Source organism: Motacilla alba, chromosome 6 (assembly GCF_015832195.1).
Source record: "Motacilla alba alba isolate MOTALB_02 chromosome 6, Motacilla_alba_V1.0_pri, whole genome shotgun sequence".
Classification (NCBI taxonomy): Eukaryota; Metazoa; Chordata; class Aves; order Passeriformes; family Motacillidae; genus Motacilla; species Motacilla alba.
The window spans coordinates 5,510,398-5,520,373 of record NC_052021.1 but is presented as its reverse complement, the minus strand read 5'-3'; the positions used below and the strand labels follow the sequence as shown (position 1 = coordinate 5,520,373).

Here is a 9,976-nt window from a genome sequence, read left to right as displayed (position 1 = left end):
GAAGACAGCTTCTTAAAATAGTCTTGACAGATGTTTCTCCAGCCTGTCATTAGAGCTTTCCCCATGGACCACATGCTAAAGTCCAGCCTGAACCTAATTCCAGTCCGTGAGCTCTTGTTTTATCAGCTATAAACAGAGAGAACAGATGATATCTGACTTCTTTATGGTCACCTCCCATATATTTGGAAATTGTGTTGCTTCTCTGTAGGCTTAGGCTTCCTTTCCTTGCCACATTTTTGATCTGTCACGTTTTCTGTGCTTTGGTTCATCTCTTTCCCTGAGGATGCTGCAGAGGTCTCAGACTGGATGCGTTCAGCAGCCCACGCTCTTGTTCCAGGTCTCTTCTGTGTTTTCTGGGATTTTCTTCTCCGTTGTGGCCCTGCTGAGTCTTGCTCCTTTTATGCCCCACAGGAATTCCCCAGAGACTACACCCTGACTGGTTATTCCTCTGGTGGAGTCTGGAGCCTGCTGCCTGCCCACAGAGCTTCAGAATTCTGATTTCTTGCTGCCTCTTTGCTAAAAGCTGCCGTGCGAGGAATTAATCCAAGTATGGATTAGTGCTGGATCCTTCAGAGCTCTGCCACAGGCCTCTCCACTTTGGTATGGATCTGTTGATAATGAACCCCTGTCTGCAGGTATTTGTGCAGGTTTCCCTTTTTAAAGAGGTTTTGGTTCTGTGTATGCTCTTTTCATTCTCCTGGCCTTTCATTCCTCTCCTGGGAGCTCTCTAGGAAGACTGGGTTAGTCCAGCCAGCCTGGTAAGTGTGTAGGAAAAAGCTTATCAACCTAGGGATGCTGTGAGCCATTTTTTTCCTCACAGAGCCTCTAAGCTCACCCTCATCCTCTTGGTTTTTATTGTGTCCAGCTACCTCTACTCCTTCACAGTTTTAACAAAATAATAACAATAATAAAAATTTTTAAAAGGTTTTAAACACTCAAAATTTTGGAGAGAGGTGATCCTGTGGCAATTTCAGACAGTGGCCAGAGATTCCATCTCACACATTTCAGCAAGTCAGGCTAGCTGGGGCAAGCCATGGAGAGCTGGTCCTGCCATTCCTGATATTTTCCATTCTCCTCTTGCCTACCTGTTCATGCAGGGAGATACTGGGGAAGCAGTCCCTGCTGCATCCTTCTGCATCACTGCCTGAACAGCTCTTACTTGGTGGCTGCACACTGAAATGAAATTTAGGAGAATGTGCTCAGAGGAAGAGACACGTGAAATATGAAATATTCCCAAGGACCTTTGAAAGGTCTACAGTGAAGTGGGACAAAAATCCCCGAGAAACTCCCCTTTTCAATGGATCATGCCTAAAAGATGCAAATGCTGTTATCCTGAGGCCAGGGGAGCTCTGCATCAAAGTGAAAGGCTACAGTATGAAAACCATGGATTTTACAAATCAATTGTTTCAGTGCAAATGGATTATATTTTAAATATAAAATAATGCTGACTTTTAGCAGACCTAGAAACTGCACCATATTTTAATATTACAGAAATTCCTTGTTTTCTGATGCATATTTAATGAAGTATTTTAGAGCATTTAGTGAACAAAAACAGTCCTTGAAAGTTGTCTGTCTTAACATAACTCTTCATTTTTTTCACTTCTTCCTGTCATTGATTTTACACCAGTGCTACTTCCATAGGTATTAAACATAACTGTGCTTAAAGTAATTTAAATATGACTTGTACTGAGCATGAAGATATTGAAGCACAATGGGAAAATACTGCAAAAAATTAGTAATTTTTATTAGCTTAATATGTGTTGCTCTGTAAGAAAGCTGATGCCTCTGATCTAGATCTCTGTTTCTGAAACAAAGAACTAAGGCACAGGTTTTGGAAGCTGATATATGCAGCCATGCCAAATTCAAAAAGGAAGTGAGCATCCAGATTTATTTCCTATACTTAATGTTGTTAGCAAATGAGATGTAGATCTTATAGGAATGAAACCCAGAGCTGGATTATTCACAGAGACATTTAAATGGCATCAAAATACAGATGGATTTTGATTTTTGGCAATTAAATTATTAGATAACTTTTATTCTATTAAAAACTCCATCAACACTATGAAAAACTCACGTGTGGGTGAATGTTGGTTGTAAATTACATGGAATTTTTCGGCTTGGATGTTTGTAGAGCAGTGTAAGTTCTGCCAGAACTTAAGTCAGAGTAACAACCTGTGATTCCTGCATCTCACCTTCTGGCCAGTGTTACATCTGAAATACAGAAAAAAAAATCAGCAAAATTTCAGCTGAAATATGTGAAAAAAATTACAAATAGCTGCAGAGTGTTCTGGGCTGCCTGTGACATCGTGGCTGGGATTGCCCTTTGGATCTGATATCCTGGAGAGGTTTCCTTCTGAAAAGGCTTAGTGCCAGATCTTAATTGAATTTATAGAGTGGAAGATCTGAGCCCTCAGAAGCTCAGCTGGAGCATTGGGATGAATGATCCCATTCCAGGACAGAGCCCCATCTCTCAGGGTGTGACCTTCAAGGACACTCCCTGGAGCACCTGGGTTCCCTCCTGGAGGCTCTGGGTGAGCAGGGAAAGGTTGGAAGCTCAGCAAGCTCTTCCCTGATGGTCCCTCTGGGGCTCCTCATCTGCAGAGGGAGATCTGAGCTCGTGTTTGCTCCGTGCCCTTCAGGTGCCACCTTGCTGCCTCTGGACACAAAGAGGGACAGATTAAATGAGTAATAAACCCAGCTAATAATAAATAGAAGAAGTAGGGTGTAAAGGACAGGGTAGAATATTATTCAAAATAGGTATCTCAACCTGTTTCCCTGAGTAACTGCACAAATAAACTGTTATTCATTTTGAAGGTTAAGCTCTAATAATACCTTTAAAACACTCAAGTAAAGTTCAAATGCAATCTACTATTTATGATAAAGCGTTCCCAGTGTTGGAGGCAACTCTTTCCCAAATTGATTATATTCCCTTTTGAGCAGAAGTAGGTTTCAAGGATCTAATTCAGGAGGAGCCATCCATCTTCCTTTCTGTTAGTCAGACAGCTCGATATTCCAGTTTCTCCACAAAGTCTAACTTGCCAATGGAAGGGATATTTCTTTTTCTTCAGCAATACAGGCTCTTTTGAGTCGTTCCAAGCCTGCTTAGCATTTGTGTTCTTTTTGACAGGCATTCATTTTTGGAACAAACTCGTATGTGCAGCAGAAAGAGAAAAGAAAATTGCCAAAAAGGGGCATTTTAAAGAGTTTTAAGGATTACTAAATAATTTCTTTTTAAGAGTCACAGATATTTTACAGGCACTCTACAGCTAAAAAGCAATTACTGTAACCTGGGAACATACAGTGTTAGTTTGCATAATTTTAATTTATTGTTTGTGAGTTCTTTTCTTTATCAGTGATAAACAGATCCAAATGCCAGTCATGAATCTTGTTGGAAACATATCCAGCTATTTTTGTTATAATTGCTAAGAAAATGCTTTTATCTGGAGTTTTAAGAAGTTTTGTTCTTTTTACATGACTCTGGGATAATGACACTTCATGCTCCAGAGCAAATCCAAGAGAAAAGTGAACAGGAGTTAACCAAGGAATTTCGAGTCACATAATCATTTGGCTTAGTGACTGAATCTATCCCTGATGTCAGTCCTAACCTGAGCAGGACTTGAGGCTTGCCATGAAGTTGTCAAGGGTTCATAGTTTTCTCTCCAAACCCAACGGCCAAACAAGAAATGCTGTTTTCAGATTCCAAACTGATGTAGCTTTATTTTTCCCAGCTAAAATTGAACATTTAAATTCTTTGGCATTTAAATTCTTTGCTGTCACTGGGTATGAACAAAACTCATTCTGGCTGAAAAACAAAACATGTAGCCTTCCTTTAAATGAACAATCCCCTTTATTGGTACATTTCCATTGGTGGAATTTGCCAAAAGATAAATGAACTTGTCAACATCAAGTTGCTCCTATTTGTTCCAGGATGCCCCGAGTTGTGCTGTGATCAGTCTTTCCCCAGAAAAGCTGAAGAGATGACCTTTTAATTTTTGTTCAAGTACAGAATGCTGAACGAAAGTCACAGCATCCTGTACTCACCCTGAGTCTGCTGCTCCCAAGGCTTGAAACATGGCTCGGTGACACGACCCAGCCAAGTGTGGCATCCAAGTAATGATGTTGTAATTAAGGCAGGGGTGGATCTTCCACTTTGGACGTGTGTTTTGGATTGACGATACCGCTCTTCCAAAAGCTCCCTTCAGGCTGCAAATATCTCATGGTGCTCTGCTGTTTCTAAGCATGAGTAAAGAAAGAATTTCTGGCCCATCAGGAATTTGTAATTGTATTTGATTGCGACATCAATCATCATCCTAATCCTGCAGGGGAGGAGACTTAAAAAGCAGAGATAAACAGAAACGGAGACAGAATTCAGTCTGGAGAAGAGAAGGAGACTTCACAGCTCCTCCCAGGATCTGAAGGGGTACAGGGAAGCTGGAGAAGGACTGTTCATTAGGAACTGGAGTGGCAGGATAAGGAGGAATGGCTTTCCACTGTCAGACAGGATATTGGGAAGGAATTGCTCCCTGGCAGGGTGGGCAGGCCCTGGCACAGGGTGCCCAGAGCAGCTGTGGCTGCCCCTGGATCCCTGGCAGTGCCCAAGGCCAGGCTGGATGGGGCTTGGAGCAGCCTGGGACAGTGGAAGGTGTCCCTGCCCATGGCAGGGGTGGCACTGGATGGGCTTTAAGACCATTCCAACCCAAACCATTCCATGGTTCAATGATCCTAAAATTCAGCACAGATTTGATTTCTGGCTGACCAGCCTTGCATCATAATGTAATGAATGACTGTAATGGGCAGTCAGGGATTTCCTTTCATGTATTTCTATGCTTTTCTGAGAAGAAAATTGTTGAAATGGAATGGATGACTGGAATAATTAAAATAGGATGTAGTTCAGTAGTACACAATTCAAGGGTGTTCATTTAGGGAATAAAAACAATTTCAGGTGGAATCATGAGTGTTGGAAGAGGAGGACCAGAATTCAAATGAAGGAGTTGTAGTGCATGATGACTGTGAATCACTCATGATATCCAAACCTCAAAAATGTAAGTGAATCCCAGGAGCTCTGTCAAACAGGACCAAAAATGTGAGGATGAGTGGTCAGACCTCATCAGCTTAATTGGTGATGTGATTGTAAGGTGAGAAAGGAGGCTTTTCAAACAGAAAGATGGTGAAAATACCCAAATTTTCCAAGTGGTATTGACTCCATTAGGACTGGATGTCCTAGTAAACCTTGTGACCATTTCTCTACCTTGGGGCTCTACGATCCCAGAACAGCCTACTGAGGGATATTTTAAAGGACTCAAACACTTCAGAGTTCCTATCTTGCAAGAATCTTTTTCCTAACCTTGGCTTTACAAATATCAACTTAAAAAATTGCTTGTGGCTGACAAATACCAGTACTCCACAACTGGGAAAAAAAAATTAGAAGAACATGAAGTCCTTATATCTAGCAGTGAAATAATTATGTGCAGCATGTTCAAAAATATATTTTTTTTTCCTAGACACCACTTGTTGCTTGATGATAGAAAGTGTTTCATGGTGCTTGAAGCAGCAGAATTATCCCACCCTGCACCCCTGCAGTCAGAAAGACAAAACAGACCTAAAATAAGGATGTCACCAACAGAATTGTCTCATTTGCTTTAGTAAATAACTTTTCATTTAATAGAGGAATAATGGTGCTGAAAACAAAATGAACTCTAAAGCTGCAGCCTGTTTAAGTGTTGCACTGAGCACAGGGATCCACTCAGTGAACCCATGGAGAAGTTTTAGATTTTCAGAAGCAAAAAATTAGACTTCTTGATAGAAGTGAAGACAGAAGGGTTTTGGAAACCCCAGAAGGTCAAGCTGACCTTGTTTGCTGATTAAAAGTTAGAGACTAAAGGCAAGGTAATTTTACTGTATTGGAACATTTGGTGTTAATGAAGTGGCAGCATAATTTGTGATCATAAGATATCCATGGTGATGCAGAATGGAAAGTAGATCATAATAGCCTGTGAGATTGAGAAATGGCTGCAAACTGAATATGCAAAGGATATAGAACAAATGGTGAAAAGCACACTGGGGAAGTTGTTATTTGCAGCTTTACTTGTGGTAATTTGGGAGATTGTGGCACTTTTGGGGGTTTTGTGTTGGCTTTGCTGTTATGTTAGGGACAAAGAATTCTGCTCTTTGATTTCTTTCTCTGTTTGTATAAACTAAAAATGAAATAACTTTGGAATGATTGATTAGAGTACATGGGATGAATGAATGGGAAGGGCTGTATCCAATTTCACATATACTGGATCATAGGTCATTAAATGAAATTTCTCCTGACTCTTTCTGTCTGAGGCCTTTGGAGGAAGTGATCTCCATTTAAAGGTAATTAAACCCAACCTTTTTTTTTTTTTCTGGTGGGTTTTAATCCCAGTGACTTTCTGTTTTTACAAAATTCACCTGGAAGGATCTGTTTAGAAGATATCTGAGACCTTCCCAGAACTGACCACAAACCCTAATTTTATTTAAGCTTAGTTAACAAAATATTAAGCTGAATGTCAGCCGTCAATATCACTAATACTGTTCGTGGAATTTTCCTAATATGCCCTGAAATGAGTATTATAATCCTGTTAAATTTGAATTAACTTTTGAAGGGATTTTGTGAAGTTAATGGGAGAGTTGACATTTCACTTCAAATAGAAGGTGCTGTAGGTTCTTGGAGTTATCACTTCTTTCATTTTAGGAACAGAGCAGATATGTTTCCATTGATGTCTGCATAGGCAACTCTGGTCTATTAAAGCTGGTGATGTTGCCTGGTTGAATTAGCCTTTAAAAAAGAAATTCCAGACTAACATTCCTCTACTCTTTCCTGTAAAACCCTTCATGAGGCTAAAAGATCCATAGGATTGTACTAATTATGTCAGAACATAATTATGTTCTTTTGAGATGTTTTTCTCTCTAGATTTACATTTCACCTCTAAGCAAACACAGAAGACTGTTACATATAATGCATGGTCATTTAAGCAGAAAATTGTCTTAGAATGGTTAATTATTTAATTATTGCATATGCTATATCCTTGAGGAAACCCTGCTGAGGAGAAAAAGCAGTGAAGCAAGCAGGAGCTTTTTTACTTGAACTCCATTCCTAAATAACACTGCTGACTCTTTTCCTTGAATTAAGAAATGAGAGTGCAGATGGAAATGCTAGAAGAAAACACATTCAAATGAAGACAAGACTCACATTTTAGAAGTTGGTACTTGGTTAGCTTGGTAGCACAGGTAAACAGAACTTACATGCATTTAGAAAGAGGCACCTCAAGAAAAGAACCGCTGCTCTGTGCAGCAAGCCAAAATCAAAGAGAGATGTTTGACTTTATTGACCTTTTCCTTCTGTGGAAGGGAACTCCAGAACCTCCCTTGCAACCTCTTCCAGGAATTGATGGGTCTGATGTTATGTGATTTATTTCTCTTCCAGTGGAGCTAATGCCCTGATCCCAGACAGCAAGAAACAGCTCTGAGCTTTGACACCCTGGGCACTCCCTGCCATCTCCTTGTCTCCTTCCTTCCAGGTAAAGCCCTCTGCAAGCTCCTCTGGACGGCACCAGCACCTCTCAGCACTGCTCAGCACCGGCTGATGGCTCCCCCGCTGTCAGGGAATTCCTCTGAGGAGCTGCAGAGGGGAGAGGAGAGCAGGGGATTTACTGGATTTACCTGCTGTGTGCAGAGTGAGCCCTGCCAGGGGAGCTCTGTGCCTCCAGCAGGGTTTGATAACAGAGGTGGGGCTCAGCTGCCTGGTGGCTGAGCACTGTCCTGGCTGCTGACAGGAGATGGGCTGGGACAGGAGTGCTCCTTCCCTGGCACCGTTTATTGTCCTTCCTTAAGAGGTTTGCCAGCCTCCAGGCGTGTGCAAAGGGCACCTTGCTGTCTGAGCAAGAGGGAAGCCGATGGCACTGCCACAGTGGTGACTTTGGGGAAAAGCAGGGACAGCCATGCAAGCCAGACCTCAGAGAAGGTAGAAGATCAGTTTTGATGGGCCCAGGCTATGTGCTTCAGCACAGAAAGGCTAGTGAGGTTGCTGAGAAGGGAGGGGGCATGGATTAAAGACCCCGTGATGCAAAGATACAGTGAATTGAGGGGAGATTTCCCAGCAAGCTCCTTTCACTGCTGTTCAGTGTTTCTCTGAGTTGTCCCTGCTTTTGAAGGAACACAATTGTCTTAGTTTGTAGCCCGATGAAACCTGGCACTGGAGTTAACGAAGCTGTGGTGGTACTTTGGGGATCTTACTTGAAGGATAATGTTGAATTAATTTCAAAGCTTTTGCCAGTTCTGGGTTGTGTTGCAGCTGGTGTGCTTTTAGCACGTGTGCCTGGATTACCATCACAGCATCTTCTGGGGCTCTGCTCCTGAAGATGGAAGGCTGGGTAAAAATTGAGGGCTAAACTTGGTCCTCTGTTCAGTTGGTTATAAATCAGAGTGTCCTGTGTATGGTGTCACTGGAAAAGAACAAGTACCCAAAGCCACTGCTTTAAAAAGTGCTTTGGAACGTGGACAGCAGCTAATCTTACAAAGCACTGCACACATGTAATATTTGGGTGAAGAGAAGAGACCTTCAAAATGCATGACAGTGTTTTTCCCTGTCCCTGTCAAGGTTGGTCACCTGGTGCTCTTTCCTTGCACAGAGAGACCCTGACCCTGCCCCAGCTGCAAATGTCCCAAAGAGGACTGCAGTGGAACTGAAGTGGCTCTCACCAGCTAAGCCTGGAGCGCTGATTTTCCCCCAGCACAACAGGCTCTGCTTGCCCTTGGGATTTCTGTGCATTTTTATAGAATGGTTTGGGTTGGAAAGGACCTCAAAGATCAGCTGGTTCAGCTGGACACGAGTGCCTTCGCTGGCACCACCTCACAGGAGTGGTCTTGTTTGCAGGTCATTGCAAGGGTCATTCAGTTGCCCACCTTCAGCCAACCAGTCCCTCTGTGAGTCATCCTGCACAGCAAAACCTGGAGCAGCCACAAGCTTCAGGTGTGAGTAACACTCCAATCACTGCTGCTTGGAATGAAAATGATTTTTGGGGCAAAAACACAGACATCAGCTCATGCTCAGAGGAACCTGTGGGATGACTGATGAGGAAATACATGAAGTGATACAAAAAGCACCAAGTTCTGTTTTGTTCTGCTGACAAAAAAAAAAAAGGTAAAAGGCTCTTAAAATGTATCTCTGGGGTGTGGTTACTGCAGTGTCTTCAAATGCAGCTTGGCCTTTCTCCAGGGGCTCCTGTGGTGGCATTTTCTGTGACATCACTGGGACCACAGCTGTCCCCAGGGGGCATGGACAGCCAAGAAATGGACTGTGTTGTGGTGCTATTAGTGCACTTTCTGACATAAACTGCAGAGCGTTTTCATTTCTCTTCTTGGCCTAGGGAGGAGCAGAGCAGCACTCACAGGTCTGGTCCTGTGCAGGACTCACAGGAGTGACCAGGTGCTTCAGTGTACCAAACCCCTCCTGATTGCATCTCCTCTGTGGCTCAGCCTTGAAATGCTTCCCCGAGCTGTGGGGTAAATACAGGACTTGTAAAAATGTCTTTTAAAATAAAGGTGCTTTCTGGGCTGCCGGTGCCTGGGGGCAGTGGGGGACTGGGGGCTTCCATCAGAGACTCCCCTGTGGTGTGGGGACATCCCAGTGGGGCAGGGGGAAAGTGTGGGGAGGAAAGAACTAAAGAGTGGGGCTGTTGTGGGGTGCCCATCACATTCCCCACTCCTGCACTGTTGGGATTGGAGAGGAATCAGGGAGGGAGGAGTGAAGATGAGCCTGGGGCAGGTAAAGTGATTTGTTTCTCATCATTGATCTCTGTATCCATTAGAAATAAACCAATTTTCACCCAGTCAGGTCAGTTTTGCTCATTGTAGTGCTTGGTAAGAGATCAGTAAATGTTCTCCATGCTTTTAACTTGACCCACAAGTTAATTTTGTCCCCATCTGCTGCTGATGGCCGAGGTCACTCACCAAG

At 42.9% G+C, this 9,976-nt stretch overlaps 1 long non-coding RNA gene across 1 annotated transcript; it reads left to right on the top strand.

Annotated features, from left to right (window-relative positions):
• Nucleotides 1–422: 422 nt before the first annotated feature.
• On the top strand, nt 423–9,148 carry LOC119702711. Its single transcript, XR_005257423.1, has 3 exons — nt 423–600; nt 7,448–7,541; nt 8,897–9,148. It is a non-coding gene; the product is annotated as an uncharacterized LOC119702711 (long non-coding RNA).
• The last annotated feature ends 828 nt before the right edge of the window (nt 9,149–9,976 follow it).